Genomic DNA, 14,659 nt, shown 5'->3' with positions numbered 1-14,659 from the left:
AGAAGGATAGACAGGTGCGTGGTGCAAGTACTAACCAAAAATGTCTAAACCAATGTTTTAAAAGAGGGTTCTGTCTGCACATGCAGCATTCACATGTATGCTGTGTTTTTGGATGCTGTCAAGGAAATAACATAACCTGCCTTGTTATGTTGTTTAAACAACATAACCTTTTCCTTGTTGCCTAATGGAATATCATATGTTGGGTTGTCATGAAATTATTGTTAACACAAATTGTCAGAAAATCAGCTTCGTGTTTGGGTCATGAAAGGGACTAAAGCTGTACTTTGAGCAAGGCTTGCGCCTAACTGTAGTGAAAAGTACTGTGCAGTAGTGAAAACTACTGTGCAAAAACAATTGCTGCCCTGGGTCAAGGAACAGACAAAACTGCTTTAGGTCTTTTTAAAGTGCTGTTAGAGGAGAAACTCGGGGACTTAGTCTTGTAGGTAAAATGAAAGCATAAAATAAGTTATCTTGCTAAAACACCCAGAATTTTTTTTTTTTAAACTATGTCCCATGAAAAATGACACTTTAAGGGAGACTTCCAAGAGCACATGAGAAGTCTATAAGCTGTGACCTGTGACTCCTTTCTGTCACATTTCAGTCCTCAGCCTAGTCAGCTGGAAGAGTTGGGAATTTGAATCTGAGGATGACCCTATAGAGAATTTCAAATGTGCTTCTGTATATGTCTGGGTTGATTGCTGTAAGGACACCAAAGAGGTGCTGCTTTCTGTCGTGAGTGGTGGCCTTCATGTAGTCTCTACAGGTGATTGTAAATGGAAGATATTTCTGGCTGCACTGAAAGAGATTTTCTTTTGCCATTTGCCTCCTTTAAAATGTCTGCAGCCCAGATCTACTTGTGTTGTAATGTCTTCTGATCCTAGGGGCTGAATAAAACCAGGCCAAGTAATTCCTGGGAGCTTCTGCAACCAGAATTGCTAGGAAGCGGGGGAATTCAGCACATCTCATGCTTTCCTCTGAATCAGTGCCATACTTGATATGGTGTCAGTGGGTGTTTTGGCTGCTTTTCATGCCTCCTGCTTTACTAGCCCTGAGCCAGGGCTCAAAAGATGTTCAGAAATGCAGCTTTGGTTTCTGTAGGTTTTTAAATGTTTGTGCCATAATGGGAGAGTTGTCCTCAGCACTTTGGTCAAACAAAACTTCACAAGCTTTGCCATTTGCAGGGTGTTGCAATGAAAGAAGGCACTTTGTTTCTTTGTTTAGGTTATGGAAAGGAGGATCAAACTTTTTCCAGTAGATTTGAAATAGGTAGCCCTCAGTGCTCTTGGTTTTTCTTGCTAATGCAGGCTTTACCATCTAAGTGTTCCCATACTTAATCCCATGGGCCGTGAGGATTGCCCTCTCTGAGAAGCATTTCTGGAAATGATCGTTTCCCCTTGCTACAGAGAACAGAATTTCACATTGGAAAAGAACAGTGGAAAACCATAATTTAGTTTGCTTATAAAATGTTCAATGGTCTACAGCTCTGTTTAGAAGTAGCTATCTCTAGTTATAACGTTATGAAAGAAAGACACTACTGACCCCTTGAAGAGGAAGTTTTTATTTCCACATTTGTTTGAATTTGGTACTCAAACCTCAGTTTCTCCCACCAGTATGTAAGTAAATATGGGATGAGATGATCTATAGGAGGTTGAAGAAAAAATGAGGTGAATAATAAGGTAAATTAACCTGTGTTGCACTTAGTGCTCCTTTTAAGAACGAAGTGCAAGATAATTGTCTCATCTTTCCTTTGTGTGTGTCACCCAGATTTCTTGAGTATGAACCAAATAAATTAATTTTATAGAAGCTTTTTAGTTATAGGTACCCTTTGGTATTTTGCAGGCTATATGGTATGAAACATCATAAAAGCATATCAGCAAGTGGATTAAAAAATTCCTCTAGCTCAGTGTTGTCAGCATTTGCTCATTCATGGTATTTCACTTGATAGATCATAGAATCATAGAGTGGTGTGAGTTGGAAAAGGTCTGAAGTAAATTTGCGAGTTTTGTTTCAATAAGGAATTCTTGAAGATATTTGGCAAAATGGAATTACTTTTCTAAAAGTTTTTTTTTTTAGTACTGTGCTTAGGACTACAGAGTAAAAACAGCCCAGGAAAGAAAAACATGTCCTTGGTCAGGAATGTATGTTGTGTGTGTTTTGGCTCTGCCTCAAAAAATGTGAGCCTAGCTTAGAGAAGGTGAGTAATCTTGTTTGGTTGATGAGGAGAACACTTAAGTACCCTGTGAATGAGAGTGCTCAGGAACGACTTGGTGTTAAGGTATCACAGGAAACAAGGCTAAGTGAAAGCCCTAGAAAGAAAACAAGATGTTCTTCTGATTAACACTGATGTCCACCTTCAGGGCTTTATCTGCAAAACATCTCAGCAGTCAGGAAGTTGCACCACTTAAAGGTGTTTCCCTGTACTGTGTTGTACCTTTGAATTTATATTTTCTTCTTAGGATGTAAATGATGGGGTGTTTTTTTTCCTCACACCTACAGTAAATTAAGCAGAGCTTCTGCTTGAAAGACCTGGATCACTTCATGTAGCTACATGAATCCTGAAGGGCATGTCAGTCCTTGGATTTTATTAGTGATTGGAGTAGTTTGGCATTTTATTGGTGGAAGGATAGATCTGGATTTTCTCTGGGTTAGAACGTGCAACTGCAATTGACTTTAATGGGAGTTTTATTAAGGCTGAGATAGTCCTGTAACCTGGATTTATGCATTGCACAAAGAGAACCTGCATTCCTTTCACCAGGTCTGCTGGATTTGGGAAAACCTGCATTCTTCAGTATTTACTGTGATCCAGCCTTGGGAGGGTTCAGAATGGAGTTTCCTGGAGGAACTGCCATCTTAGCTGGTCACAGCTGTGATTTTCAGCCTTGGCAGCTCTTGGGGCAAAAAAGGTGTTTGTTGTTTTTGTAAAACAACAGGGTACCAGTTGTGTTTGGCCATGGTGGAGCATAGTGCTGCATGTGTGGAGGAGACTTTGACTCCCGCTTCATTTCATCACACATTACCTTCAAAAACCCCCTTTGGCAGGCAGTATAAAATTGAAACAAACACCTCAAAATTCTGTAAGATAAGCAAGTCCTGCCCCCGACACTGCTGCTTATGGTTTTAGGAGAAATCCTGTAAAACTGCACTGCCACTTGCAAAAGCATGATGTATTTTTTCAGGGTTTAGTCAAATCTCTTGCTTAAGACAGTGAGTCTAATGAATACTCTTAAGCCCACCTGCTGATTGTGTCGATTAGGTGGGAAGGTAAACTCATTTGTCTAATTAAATGCTGATTGTGAAGCAAGCTTATTTTTGGTCTCTGTCTTTGCCTGGTTTAACAGATAAAAGAAAATTTCTCTGCACCTTGTAATTCCAGCCTTTTGCCTTCTGAATATATGAACATTTGAAAGTTTTGTCTTTTTTACTGCCTCTGTACATGGAAGTGGATGGGAGCCACCAGAGCCTCTGAGCAGCTTTCCCAGCTGGCTGAGGTTACTCCAAATTTGAGATCTGAGTCTATTCTTCCAAGAACTCCCTCCAGTTCTCCCCCTGAGGCATAGCTCAAAGGCAATTTTTTCTCACCACATGCTAAGTTATCATTTATCCCATGTTGCTTGAAGGTGGCTGTTCTACCACTGTTGCAGTCGAAGGACATGTACAGGCAGACAAACAGCCTGTCACTGAAACCCATGTAAATGCAATCCAGCAGCTATGCACACACAAATAGCCACAAGTTTTTGCATCTTTGACTGGAGGCAGCCAGCAATCAAGAAACTGTGCTGGTCTACAGCCAAAAGAAATAGGGGAATTCCCTCAGGTTGTTGTGTTGTTTTTTTTTTTGTGTTTTTTTTTTTTTTTTTTTTTTTTTTTTTTTCTCTGAAGTGATTAATGAGGGCATAATCAGGTTTGGCTCCATATTAATCGGTGCAGTTTGGATATTAAAATTGCCAGTTCTGTTGCTGATGCTTCCTAAGATGTTTTCAGGATTGCATTACTCTGTGGTTGGGCTACAGCCATGGCAGCAGGAGCAGGTGAATGCAGCAGTTTTCCTTGCAAGTGGAAGCCCCTCTTTTCCCCTAATGGGAGTTCAGATGCACAGAGTGGTCTGTCTTGTCTTGTTTGGGAGTTTCTTTCTCTCAGAGGAGTCACTGGAAGAAGAAAAAGAGGCAGCAAATCAGTTTAGTCTGTGATGCAATTGTATCTAGCAACTGCAGCAAGGATCAAGATCTGTTTTGCTTTCTAGACCATCCTAGCTGTAAAGGTTTTTTCTGCCTTTGGTGCCCTCTTCAACCCCCCACGTAAACACTTCTGTCTTTCCAGTGCCTGTGATAACCATTGGCTTACTCAAAGAATCCCTTGGGAGCTGAAGAGGCAGCATCTTCCAGGCTCAGGGGCATCATATCTGGTGAGGTGTATGCTATTTATGCCTTTTTGTTTTTTTCCTGGAGCTATATTTTGTTCAGTTGAGACAATTTCTATCATGAGATGCACTTCAGTGTTAGCCTAGTTTCCTTTGAAACCCAAAGTCTGGTAAGGGAAAAGGTTGTTTTGGGTTAGTGATTAGCCTGATTTGCAGGACAATTTGGGGTAGTCCTTGGTCAAACTGACTGCCAGAAATTACTTGTATATTTGTGAATATTCCACCCCATTTCTTCCCTTTTTTTAGTGTTTTTCATGCTAAGGATTATAGGTAAGTATGTGCATAGTAATTTAACTCTCTAAAACATTGAGAAATTTTTCCATATTGTGGCTCCATATTAATCTCCTGGTTCCTGGAAATTACCTGAATGGGAAGGAGGTGATTTTCCCTTGGGAAGGTCGAACTCTTGTGTCTTTGTCATTAACCCTGCATGTGTTCATCTTTGCACACACAGGGTACAGACTGAGGTTATGAGGTCAGCCCAACAGCCACACTAGGCTTTCTCTTGGTGAAAGGTTATGAATATGGAGACCATTATGTGTCATTAAGATAATAATGTTGCTGAATATGTCAGCAAAGTCAATGACTTTCTGTTCCCCAGGTGTTCTGGTTTTACTTTGATAGGGACATGTAACAAAAATTCTGCTTGCCAGGTGGGCGAAAATTTGCCTTTCAAAAGATTGTTGCTTCAGCACTTGATAGGAGTCCTGCTAAGCAATGATGGTAATAATAATAAATGCTCCCAGGCTGCCCTTGTTTTATAATTGCTGTTTAGCCCAAATTGCTCTGAGTGAGGACACTCCATCATTCTGGCTACACAGGTGGTTATGATGTCATGTGCAGCAAATTCACTGATCCAAAAGGATGGAACATTTACATAAAATTGTAACACAATGCAGAGTTTCAGTAGTGGAAACTAAGGAAAACAAGAAGGATTCAAAATTTAAGTGAAGCAGCCAACCTTGGTGAGGAAAGGGCTTGCCTTGAAGGGTTTCTCTGCTTGTTGAGCACCACTCTGGAGTGACTGTCACTACCAGGGGCTGTTGTTTGCATGATCTGATCTTGACTTGTCCTGTAAGGGCAAGGTTTGTAAGCATCCCAAGGAATTATGGCCGCACCCATGGTAGAGCTGACAGCTCTTGTGTCTGCACACACTTCTAGAGAGTTTCTGCCTCTGAGTTCTCCTTCCTCAGTACCTTTTTTCTCATTTCTCATGTTCACAGGCAGGCTCAAGTGGCCAAGCAGAGCAAAGTCCTGAGCACAGAGTTCATGTGGTCAGCTGTACCCTGCCTGCTCTTCTGGTCCCTGGCTATCACAGATTGTGTCAAGATATGGGGAAAAGAAGAGGCAGTGTGAGCTGGGCTGAAGCCAGGAGGATAGAAACCTAAAAGTGAATTTGTTGGGCAATAGTGGTTCCCAAACACATTTTTTTTATTTGCACATGGATCTATAAAGGCTCCAGTTTCAGTCCTTGGGAATAATTAAACCTTAAGCAGTGATAAACAGTGCAATATTCAATTAGTGAGCTGCCCCGACAAAGGCATGTCAAAGTAAATTGGGGTTTTTTTGAGGCTGCTAACTGTGCTGACAGAGTGTTGGTTAATTCTTGAAGGATAATGTTTTGGGCAAATTCCCAGCCTCCAAATGCCTGCAGGCAGACTTGCCCATATTTGTGGTATATTTGAGGTCTAGTGTTCCTCCTTTGGGCCATATATTTTAAGAGGGAATTTTAATGGAAGAAAACATTGCTGCAGAGCAACAGCCTTCTCTGAAACACTTTCCAAAAAAAATGTTAAGGCCAAAGGTCTTGTTTTTTCAGGGCAAAAGATGTGAATCCTCTAATATTTACTCAGTTATAAATAGTGATGGGCAAGGGTCTAAGGATGGATTCCTGGAAGATTGTATCAGGGATAGTTATTCCCCAAACTGAGCAAAGGCAGTGGTTGTCTTTTAATTGTTCCATCTTCTTTGGCACAGAGAACACCATTATTAAACAGATAGCAAATAATTATAATAAATTTGAGGTTTTCACTCCTCTTATTTCTCTGCAGTCCCAACAGGAACTAAAATTGATCTTCTTTCCAATAGGAGATGGCTGTTTAGTGCTGGGGGGAATGTTCATACTAAATGTTTTGCTTCTCCAGCCGTGGCATCAGTGAGGTGGCAGGAGAAAGTGCAACCCCATGGGGAAGGAACTTACCTGGGGTGCAAGAGGTGCTGCTCTTGACCAGCTGGGCTTGGACAGGGAACTGCATTTGAGTTATACACTCCTCTCTTCCCCCACCTGTAAATAGGAGGGAAGATTTTAACTTTCCTCAAAGAGAAGCTGTTTGAAAATGTTGTTACTTTCCACTGAAAGCTAAATCTGCTTGGTGTCATTGCTAATAAATAGGTGAGTGTTGTCTAACTCCATTAACAGGTTAGTTTGCCTTCCACAGTGAAATTCAGTCTCTCACAGTGTAGGTGTTGTAAAGTTCAGCATGCAATTTATGCATCACCAAAGAGTTAACATGAAGCCCAAACGAGACACAAGCCTTGCTAAGGAGCCTGAAGGCCAGAGCCTCCAGAAGTGCTGTGACACTTCCAAACAGAAGCACAGCATCTGAGGTGTCTTTAGACTCATGAGTCTGCTGGACCACTGGACAGTCCTGGTATATGTCAGGCACCTGCATCATCCATATGCATCCCCAGGAAAATAGTGCCTAGCTGGGAAATTCTAAAAAATAAGGAAATGTACAGCATTATTTTTTGGAAAAGGAATGCAGTTTCTCATTTGGTTTCTAATTTTCTGTATCAAGAGTAAATGTACAGTAACTGAACTGACTGGAACATTTTTGGTAGTAAATACTAAATAATAAATGTTTGGAAGTAGCTGTGAGCTCAAATTCAAAGAAAAAGTATTATTCAGACACTGATGTGCTTTTGTGTAGGTGTGTTTTGTTGCTAGTACGTACCAGAGAAGAAAAAGTAAAACTGACTTCTAATAGCTATGAGGTGTCATTCCAAAATCTTGCAGTTGAGCATTTATTTCGAGTGATGTAAGACAGGTATTTAACTCTGCAAAAAGTTGTAGCTGGACACTGTAGGATACTTGAAACTTTTTGAGAACCGAAGCGATTTCCCGCTGTAACCGGTTGTATGCTATCTGTACCCCAAAAAATTAAAATTAATTCCCAGTATTCAAAAAAAAAAAAAAAAAATCCAGGGATTAAATGACAGAATTTCTGCTATTTTTGGTGGCTGTTGGTACTATCATATATGCTAAAGCATTCCAACCAAAGGCATGTGGCTGCAATGGAATTTGATGTACAATCAGTTTTAGGGAACAGCCTGTGCCTTGTTAATATAATCCATAAAAGGATTTCAAACTTCCTGAAACCAGTCCCTTCTGTTTCCAAGTCTGCATATGATCTCATAGGAAATGATCTGGGAGAGGCCAGCTAGCCCTTTTGCATAATCAAGGTAGCATTGTTCTTTTAATGCCAAAAGTGAGTTGTTTCACTGATATAAACTCAATAATCCCCCTCTCTTCTGTCAACAAATCTCTATTACCAGGCTTTGCAATGATTTTGGTGGCCTTACAAAAGAGAGTAAGTGGGAAGACTGAAGTGTGATTTGAAGACTGACCTCAATAATGTCCTTCATTTACTTTGTCATCCTTTGTCTTAGCTATTTCAAAAACCCTAAACCACTTGCTGCCCAGTGAAATTTGGAAGACTGAAATGCAAATACATAACACAAGTGGGCAAGGTTTATTTTGCAGAGGGCTTAGAGGCAGATAAGCAGCCTGCACCTTGCCAAGTTTCATAAAGGGCAGTAGTAGCAAAAGAGAGAGGAAGATATCTGCCCTTTAGGTTTGCTATTGTAAAACCTCTCATGTGTACATTAGCAGTAGAAAAAGTGAAGAAAGTGAAAGAAAAAGAAGTCTTGTATTGGAGCCCTTGAAAACCTTGCTCTTTACACAAACCCAGAGTGCCTCATGCACTTCACGTTCTTTTATATCCTCGGGATACCCAGGATTTCCTCAATATATTTAGCCCAAGAAGGGAAACACTCCAATGAGCTGCTGTCCCTGAAATCCTTGTAGGGCAGCAAGCCTGAACCTTCCCTGGCAGGGCAGGGAGAACAAAAGGCTCTGGGCTCTGTGACTGCACAAGTACAATTATGGTCTAGTTCTTGCCAGTAGGCTGAACTGACTGCCTAACTGGCTGGAGTTAGAGTGAGCCTAAGCAGAGGGCTCTGTGGCACTCTGCTCGCTGCAGAGCTGTTAAATTTGGCACTCTGCTCTGGGCTCCAGTCAAACATTTTCTTAACCATATTAGGATACGTGGAAATTGGCCAGCCAGCAGCAGGCCTTCGATGGACTTACTGCTTGTGTTCATATTTTATAGTGTAGGCAGCCACTGCTTTTCTTTAAAACTAGCAGGTTTGATAGAGTACCACAAATAGAACCCTTGAAAAATTGTCATTGAAGTACAGAAGGGAAAAGAAGAGCATTTCCCAAGACAAAAGACATTGTTATAACAAGGTTTGCTGTTCCCCTGTGCTTTCCATCTGTAGGTATTGATCATCCTGTAAATCGGATCCCAGTAGTTATGTATTGGGCTGTTATTCAGGTGAAAGAACAGTGAAGTGAGCCTGGCTGGCTATGGCATGAACATTCCCATTCCCTTTGCTGGCATATCCAAGGCTGGGGAAGGCAGAACAGTGCATTGGTGACTCTCAAGGTTTGCTTGAGTTCAGTGTATGGAGCCAAACTCCCTGGGGGTAGTGCAAGAGCAATGGGCCTGACCTATCTGTGTAAGAGGTAAGAATGTCTGAAACTTCCCCAACAAGGGATAGAATATTCCAATGGAGAAATTCCAAAACAGAAAGTCTTCAGGATTTAACTGACAACTTTTAGGTTCTTAAGGGCTGGGAATTTGGCAAGCAGAAGTGTTGGTTAAGCGTATTATCAGGTCCACCCTATACTCCAGTAGATTTTGCTATTAAAATTACTTTTTTTGATCAGTAAATATTTTCACAATTTTTAATTTACTACTGCTCCCTGTAGCTGCAAACTTTTCTTTCACTGAAATGATTCTCTGTCCTTCCTAATATTGTTCAAACACTTGCAGACAGTTGTCACATCCCCTACTTAAAACTTATTTGATGCATCCATAGCTTTTTTACTCTCTTTGTAAGTCAGTTCTTCTCTGCTTGCTTAACATTTTTATGGCTCTCTTTTGATCGTCCCCTGGGTTGTTATTGTCACTGAGGAAATGAGTTCTCCAGAGCTGAATGAATTATTCCAGGTGTGATCACCACAGAGCTGTGTTAGGGATATAACCTTTCTGCCTTGTGTATTTCATTTAGTGTTGCATGGACCCTTTCTGCTACCACATCAAGCATTATTTGATGCCTACTACAAAAAAAAACAGGCCACGTTTAAGCTTTTCCATTACAAATTTTGATAACCTTTCTCAAAGATGCAAAAATGGCTGAATCCATGCCTGTGGTTTGTAGCTCAAGGCTGCCAGGAGGGCTGGAATCATCACATCAGTTCTGACCTTTCACCTTTTTTGCTGATGGTCTCTATGATCTCATGCAGGTCTTTTGACTACTTGACCCTCGTGTCTGTGCTAGTGGATAGTAACACTGTAGTAGCTGCATTTGGTGAGGCTGTGAGGGTTGGTTCAAATTTGTGCATGATCTGGAAAATATAAAGAAGTGGCAATGTAAAATATTTGGGCAAATGGCTGCAAAAACCACATTACATGACCTGTAAGCTTATGCTGTCCAGGCTTGTGGAAACTGAGGAGGGCCATCAATAAAAATCCTGTTTCTGTAGAATGATTTATTTGCTAGAAGAAGAGGGGAACTAAATCAAATGAAAATGATGAACTTTATATTGAGTGTAACCTCTGCAAAGTTCACAAGAGACCCACTGAAAATATGGTTTTAACATGTCCAAGTTTCCTTTGTTGTTTTACCCAGCTGTTAATTTTTAGTTTGTGAGACCAGCACAAGCAAGGATACATTTGTTTGACAGTCTTGGAAGAGGAAGCAAGCTTGTCTTTTATTTAGGCATGTTTATATCAGCACAAAATGAATGCAATATCATAAAATTGTAGCAGAGCTAGGAGTGGGGCATGGAGAAAATAAAATATTTTTACATATATTCTGAACTCATGTAAATTAAGGCACATCACAAATGATTCTTCTGAATCTAGGTTGGTAAATCCCCTCACTGGCACAGCATATGGATTTACCAGGTTAAAAAACCCTGAACTTGCATTCAGTTAATGTTAATTAGTGAGGACCAGGTCTTCATTAGTGATATATACCTGGTGAGGGGGTCTGAGTATTGTAACATAGCTGAAATCCAGGCTCACTCATGGGCAGTCTTCTTAACCAGGCCCAGTCCTACCTCTGTGAGCTGAGAAATTTGCAGTGATGGTCCCTGAGCTTTACAAAGCCATGCACTACTGACAATTTTAGTAGGCTAAGTTTATCTTTGGAAGTGAATACTCTGAAGTGGCTGAGGATAAGCAGTAGGAAAAAAAAATTTTCTTAGTGGTAGTTCAATTTTCCACTGCACTGTAGAATTTGGTGTTTGGAAGGTTACAAAACTCACTTGTGTGAAAGTTACTGCCCAGGTGAAGTCCTCTCTGAAGCCATGGATGAGGACTGCAAGGTTCATGAAATATTTAAAAGTTGTAAGGAGGGTGTACAAAGGTGCATGAGCTTTTGGGGTAGGAGGGAAGGGATTTTGCATTACCTTTTCATGCCCATGTTACACTAAAACAAAAGAAATAGAAATGCAGCCTCAATATTGAATCCACTTCAGGGAAATGAAGAAGGAAACATTTCTGTAGGTTTCCATTTTAGATCCATTAAGGACTGCTGTAGGGCTGTAGTTCAATTCAGGAAGATTTTCTATGGAATTTTGGCATTAGGTGGACTTCCCAAGAGCAGCTACTGTCCAGAAGATATTCCAACTAAAATCTTCTGAGAGTAGTTTGAAATGTTGGCACTATTTCATCTGAGGTCTGATCCAGCTTGAGCTAGGAGAGGAACAGAGGAGGCTCTGATTTGGATCTAAATGGCTCCTCTCTACGCTGTCCAACTTGCACATAAAATGTTCAAACAGAAGAACACCCCAACCAAGCAACACCCCAAAATGACCCCTTATAAAGAATATGAAAGAAGAAGGTTGTACAGAGCTTGTATTTGACGAGACCAAGACACATTTTGAACCACAGGCAGGAGCAGAGGACAGCATCTCCTCAGCAGTGAGAGGGGAAACTGTGGCAGGGGAAGGTGGCGCAGAAACAAAGGTGACCCCCACTGCACTTGTGGGAAGGACAGCCTGGTTTGGACGGCTTTGAGCAGCCTTAGCAGAAATTCTTTCTGCCACAGATAATTCACTTATTACTGAATTACTTAGCATCTGCATGTGGGCCTTTCCCCGATTTAATCCTGAACTACCAGGACTGGGTTGAGCTCTGTGGGCAGATACAGGAATATTCAGCAAGATGCTTCATTTTTTTTTGTACCTCAGTTTCCCCGTTTGGAACAAGCCGACCTGAGAGAACCAGATTAGATTCTGTTCTGTGCCTGGTTATGCCAGAGGTGTATTTGGATGTCAGCAACACGTACAACTGATCAATGTTTAATTGAATGCAATTCCTGCCCAAGGGAGTGCTTCCAACTTACCCAAAAATAGGCCTGTGCAGAGAGGGAGCAGAAATGTGGACTGCCTTGTCTAAAGCTTTTAGATTCTCTTTAGGAGAGGGCTGGGTTTGGAGCCTGGTCTCCAGAAAAGGCTTCCAGTAGCTGTCTTGCTAAATCCTACTGTGGTCTAAATATTAATGGCATTGCTATGGGCAGAAGAGTTTTGATTTGAGCTAAGGAGGTCTCAGACCCTTGTGGATGGTGGCTTTGAAGGCCAGGGGACTTTGCTGAAGGGTTCACCTCTATGACTCTGAATGTGGCTGTGACAGCAGGAAGGATGGTGTGGCTGGGCTCACAGAGAACCCAAACTCAGAGAATCCAAGCACAAGTCTGGATGAGCTGGCTATAGCTTGGACCCAAACTTCAAAGCCTTCAGTGAAATTCTAAATAACCCAATAGGAGATTTTTGGGTTTCATTTGTTTTCTTAGGCGTGAGTCAGCAGCATGAAGCTGAGATCTGGCTGTGTTCTAGATCTTGCCTCCTATTTTATGTGCCTAAAAGGCAGCTATTTTGAAGCACTGCTAAATTATTGTCCACCTTTGATGTCCTTGGGACAGAATAATGGAGTTGCTCTGGATGTCTTTTTTTTTTCTATATGCCTGTGGCATGTAGCAGAGTGAGCTCAAGAGTTACTACTACATTTACTTGTGTTTTGAGGAGAAAAGTGTCCTTATTGCTATTTTTCCTCCCTGACCCCCCATTCCCTAGCCTTTCTATTTCATAATTATAATCACCTCTCCAAGAATTTGATTGAGTAGCTTGGATATAAAAAAAGATTGTTTTATGACTCTTAATAATGTGTAGATGTGCACATGAAGTTAGAAGTGCATCTCATGCTCCAGATGGTAAGCTGAATGCTAAGGGATACAGCAAAATAACGTCTCCTGTTTTATCCTGCTTTTAATTGCATGATTTGATAGGTAAATTGTGGATTTGTTTCATCTCCTTACAAATATCTTACAGCCACTTTTGGAGATGGAATGCTGATGCTGGTAGAGTGGCAGCTGTAGCTGATACCAACTCGTGTTATGCTTGTGATCCAAACAAGAGTAACAAATCAGAGCTCTATAATAATAGGAAAAGGAATTTCATAAAGAAATTAAATGGGTGGGGAAATTCAAGTGAAAACATCAGTGGTTAAGGGGAGAGTTTCAAGGCCAGGAAACAGGTACTCAGTGAAAGTCAAAGCTGGTATCTGTATATTGTATTTCTTTAAATGTTCAGATTCAGATTATTTTACTTTAAGGAAAAGGAATTGAATTAATGGACTTTAAAACTGTATGCTTGACAAAAAAAAAAAATCTGCATCTTGAGTTCATTACTCTTGGACAGCCATCCCAATCTGGCTTCAGATCGGGGTTTTGTATGGTGGGTCGATTGTTATCTATGTTTAACAATGTCCATAGTCAAAGTGTCTTGGGTTCTGCTTTTGCTACATCTGTCCTCGATTTTTGATACCTTCTGGCTCTGAGGATTTGCTGTCTTGCCAGCTGTGAATCCTTAGGAACCTTTGTCTGCAAGTGTCTTTGTGGAGAAGGTAATGACCATGCACTACTTCCTCCGTGCTGGGGTCTTGTGAGGAGCTGCAGCTTCCTGCTGCTCTTGTTGGACACACATGAGTAACACTTAGGCTGAAACTGGCAGGTAGCATTAAAAAATATATATTAAATAATATAGAAGATTGATGGGGGGAAAAAATGTTGGTGTCTAATCCAGTTCATTCTATTGGCCCAAAGCAGAGTTTAGTATTTAACGTGATTTTTGAGTGGTGTATTTTATTCTGGAGGTGTCCCATGCAGAGCTTTGCAGTTTGCCTCTCTTGACCTGTTACAGTGCTTAATTATCCTTCCCTTTATACAGTTTTCCCAAGGGTCTTAATTGGTAGGGAAATTGCTGGTGTCAAGGGACAAAATCAGTCTCTGTTGCTCCACTTTAAGCACATGACATCTTCTCCTGCCCTCAGGGGATGTGAAGGGTTTATCATTCTCTAATAGAAGTGCGAAAATTACTGGCTTTTAGGCTTGGCAAGCCTGACCCTTCCAAATTCTCCATGGACACCATGCTTCCTAGAGCTCTGGGAACTTTGCTTGCTCTCTTCCAATAGTTCCCCTATTTCCTGCAGCAGTGTGTACCTGTGGATATATTCAGGTTTCCAGCCAGGAACTGACCAGTACCCAAGAGGGAAGGAGTGCTGTTTGCAGCTGCTGTGTTTCCAAACATATGACATGAGTGTGATTTGCCACCAGCCCTGGGTTATAGGTTTTTGACTCCTTTTTTTAATATCTGTCAATTACTACTTCAGTAAAACATTACCTAGTGTTTGTGAAAGCAATTACCAAGCCACTACCATATTTTTGGAGAGATTTAACCCACAAATTGAGAATGCTCAAAGCTGAAAATGGCCTAATTTTGCATGTTCTGGCTACTTGTTCCTTCACTTGTAATTCTTAACTTTCATGGGTTTTTTTTAAGCTATTAATAGCAAAATTTGTGTTAATGAATATTGTCAGTGATCTCTCTGGTTG

General features: G+C 41.0%; 1 protein-coding gene across 9 annotated transcripts in view; it reads left to right on the top strand.

The window, feature by feature from the left end:
* Positions 1–4,299: 4,299 nt before the first annotated feature.
* The window catches only part of CALD1 (caldesmon 1), a 311,531-nt gene continuing 301,171 nt past the window's right edge, over positions 4,300–14,659 (top strand). For 8 of the 9 annotated variants that reach the window (XM_068191946.1, XM_068191956.1, XM_068191955.1 and 5 more), the window contains exon 1: positions 4,300–4,402. The gene's annotated coding sequence lies outside the window, so the exon portion shown is untranslated. The remainder of the gene's footprint in view (positions 4,403–14,659) is intronic. The other variant, XM_068191948.1, reaches the window with a different exon arrangement.

This window comes from Anomalospiza imberbis, chromosome 5, assembly GCF_031753505.1.
Source record: "Anomalospiza imberbis isolate Cuckoo-Finch-1a 21T00152 chromosome 5, ASM3175350v1, whole genome shotgun sequence".
NCBI classification, from domain to species: domain Eukaryota; kingdom Metazoa; phylum Chordata; class Aves; order Passeriformes; family Viduidae; genus Anomalospiza; species Anomalospiza imberbis.
Note: the sequence above shows the minus strand (reverse complement) of the source record. Positions and strands in the feature narration are given on the sequence as shown.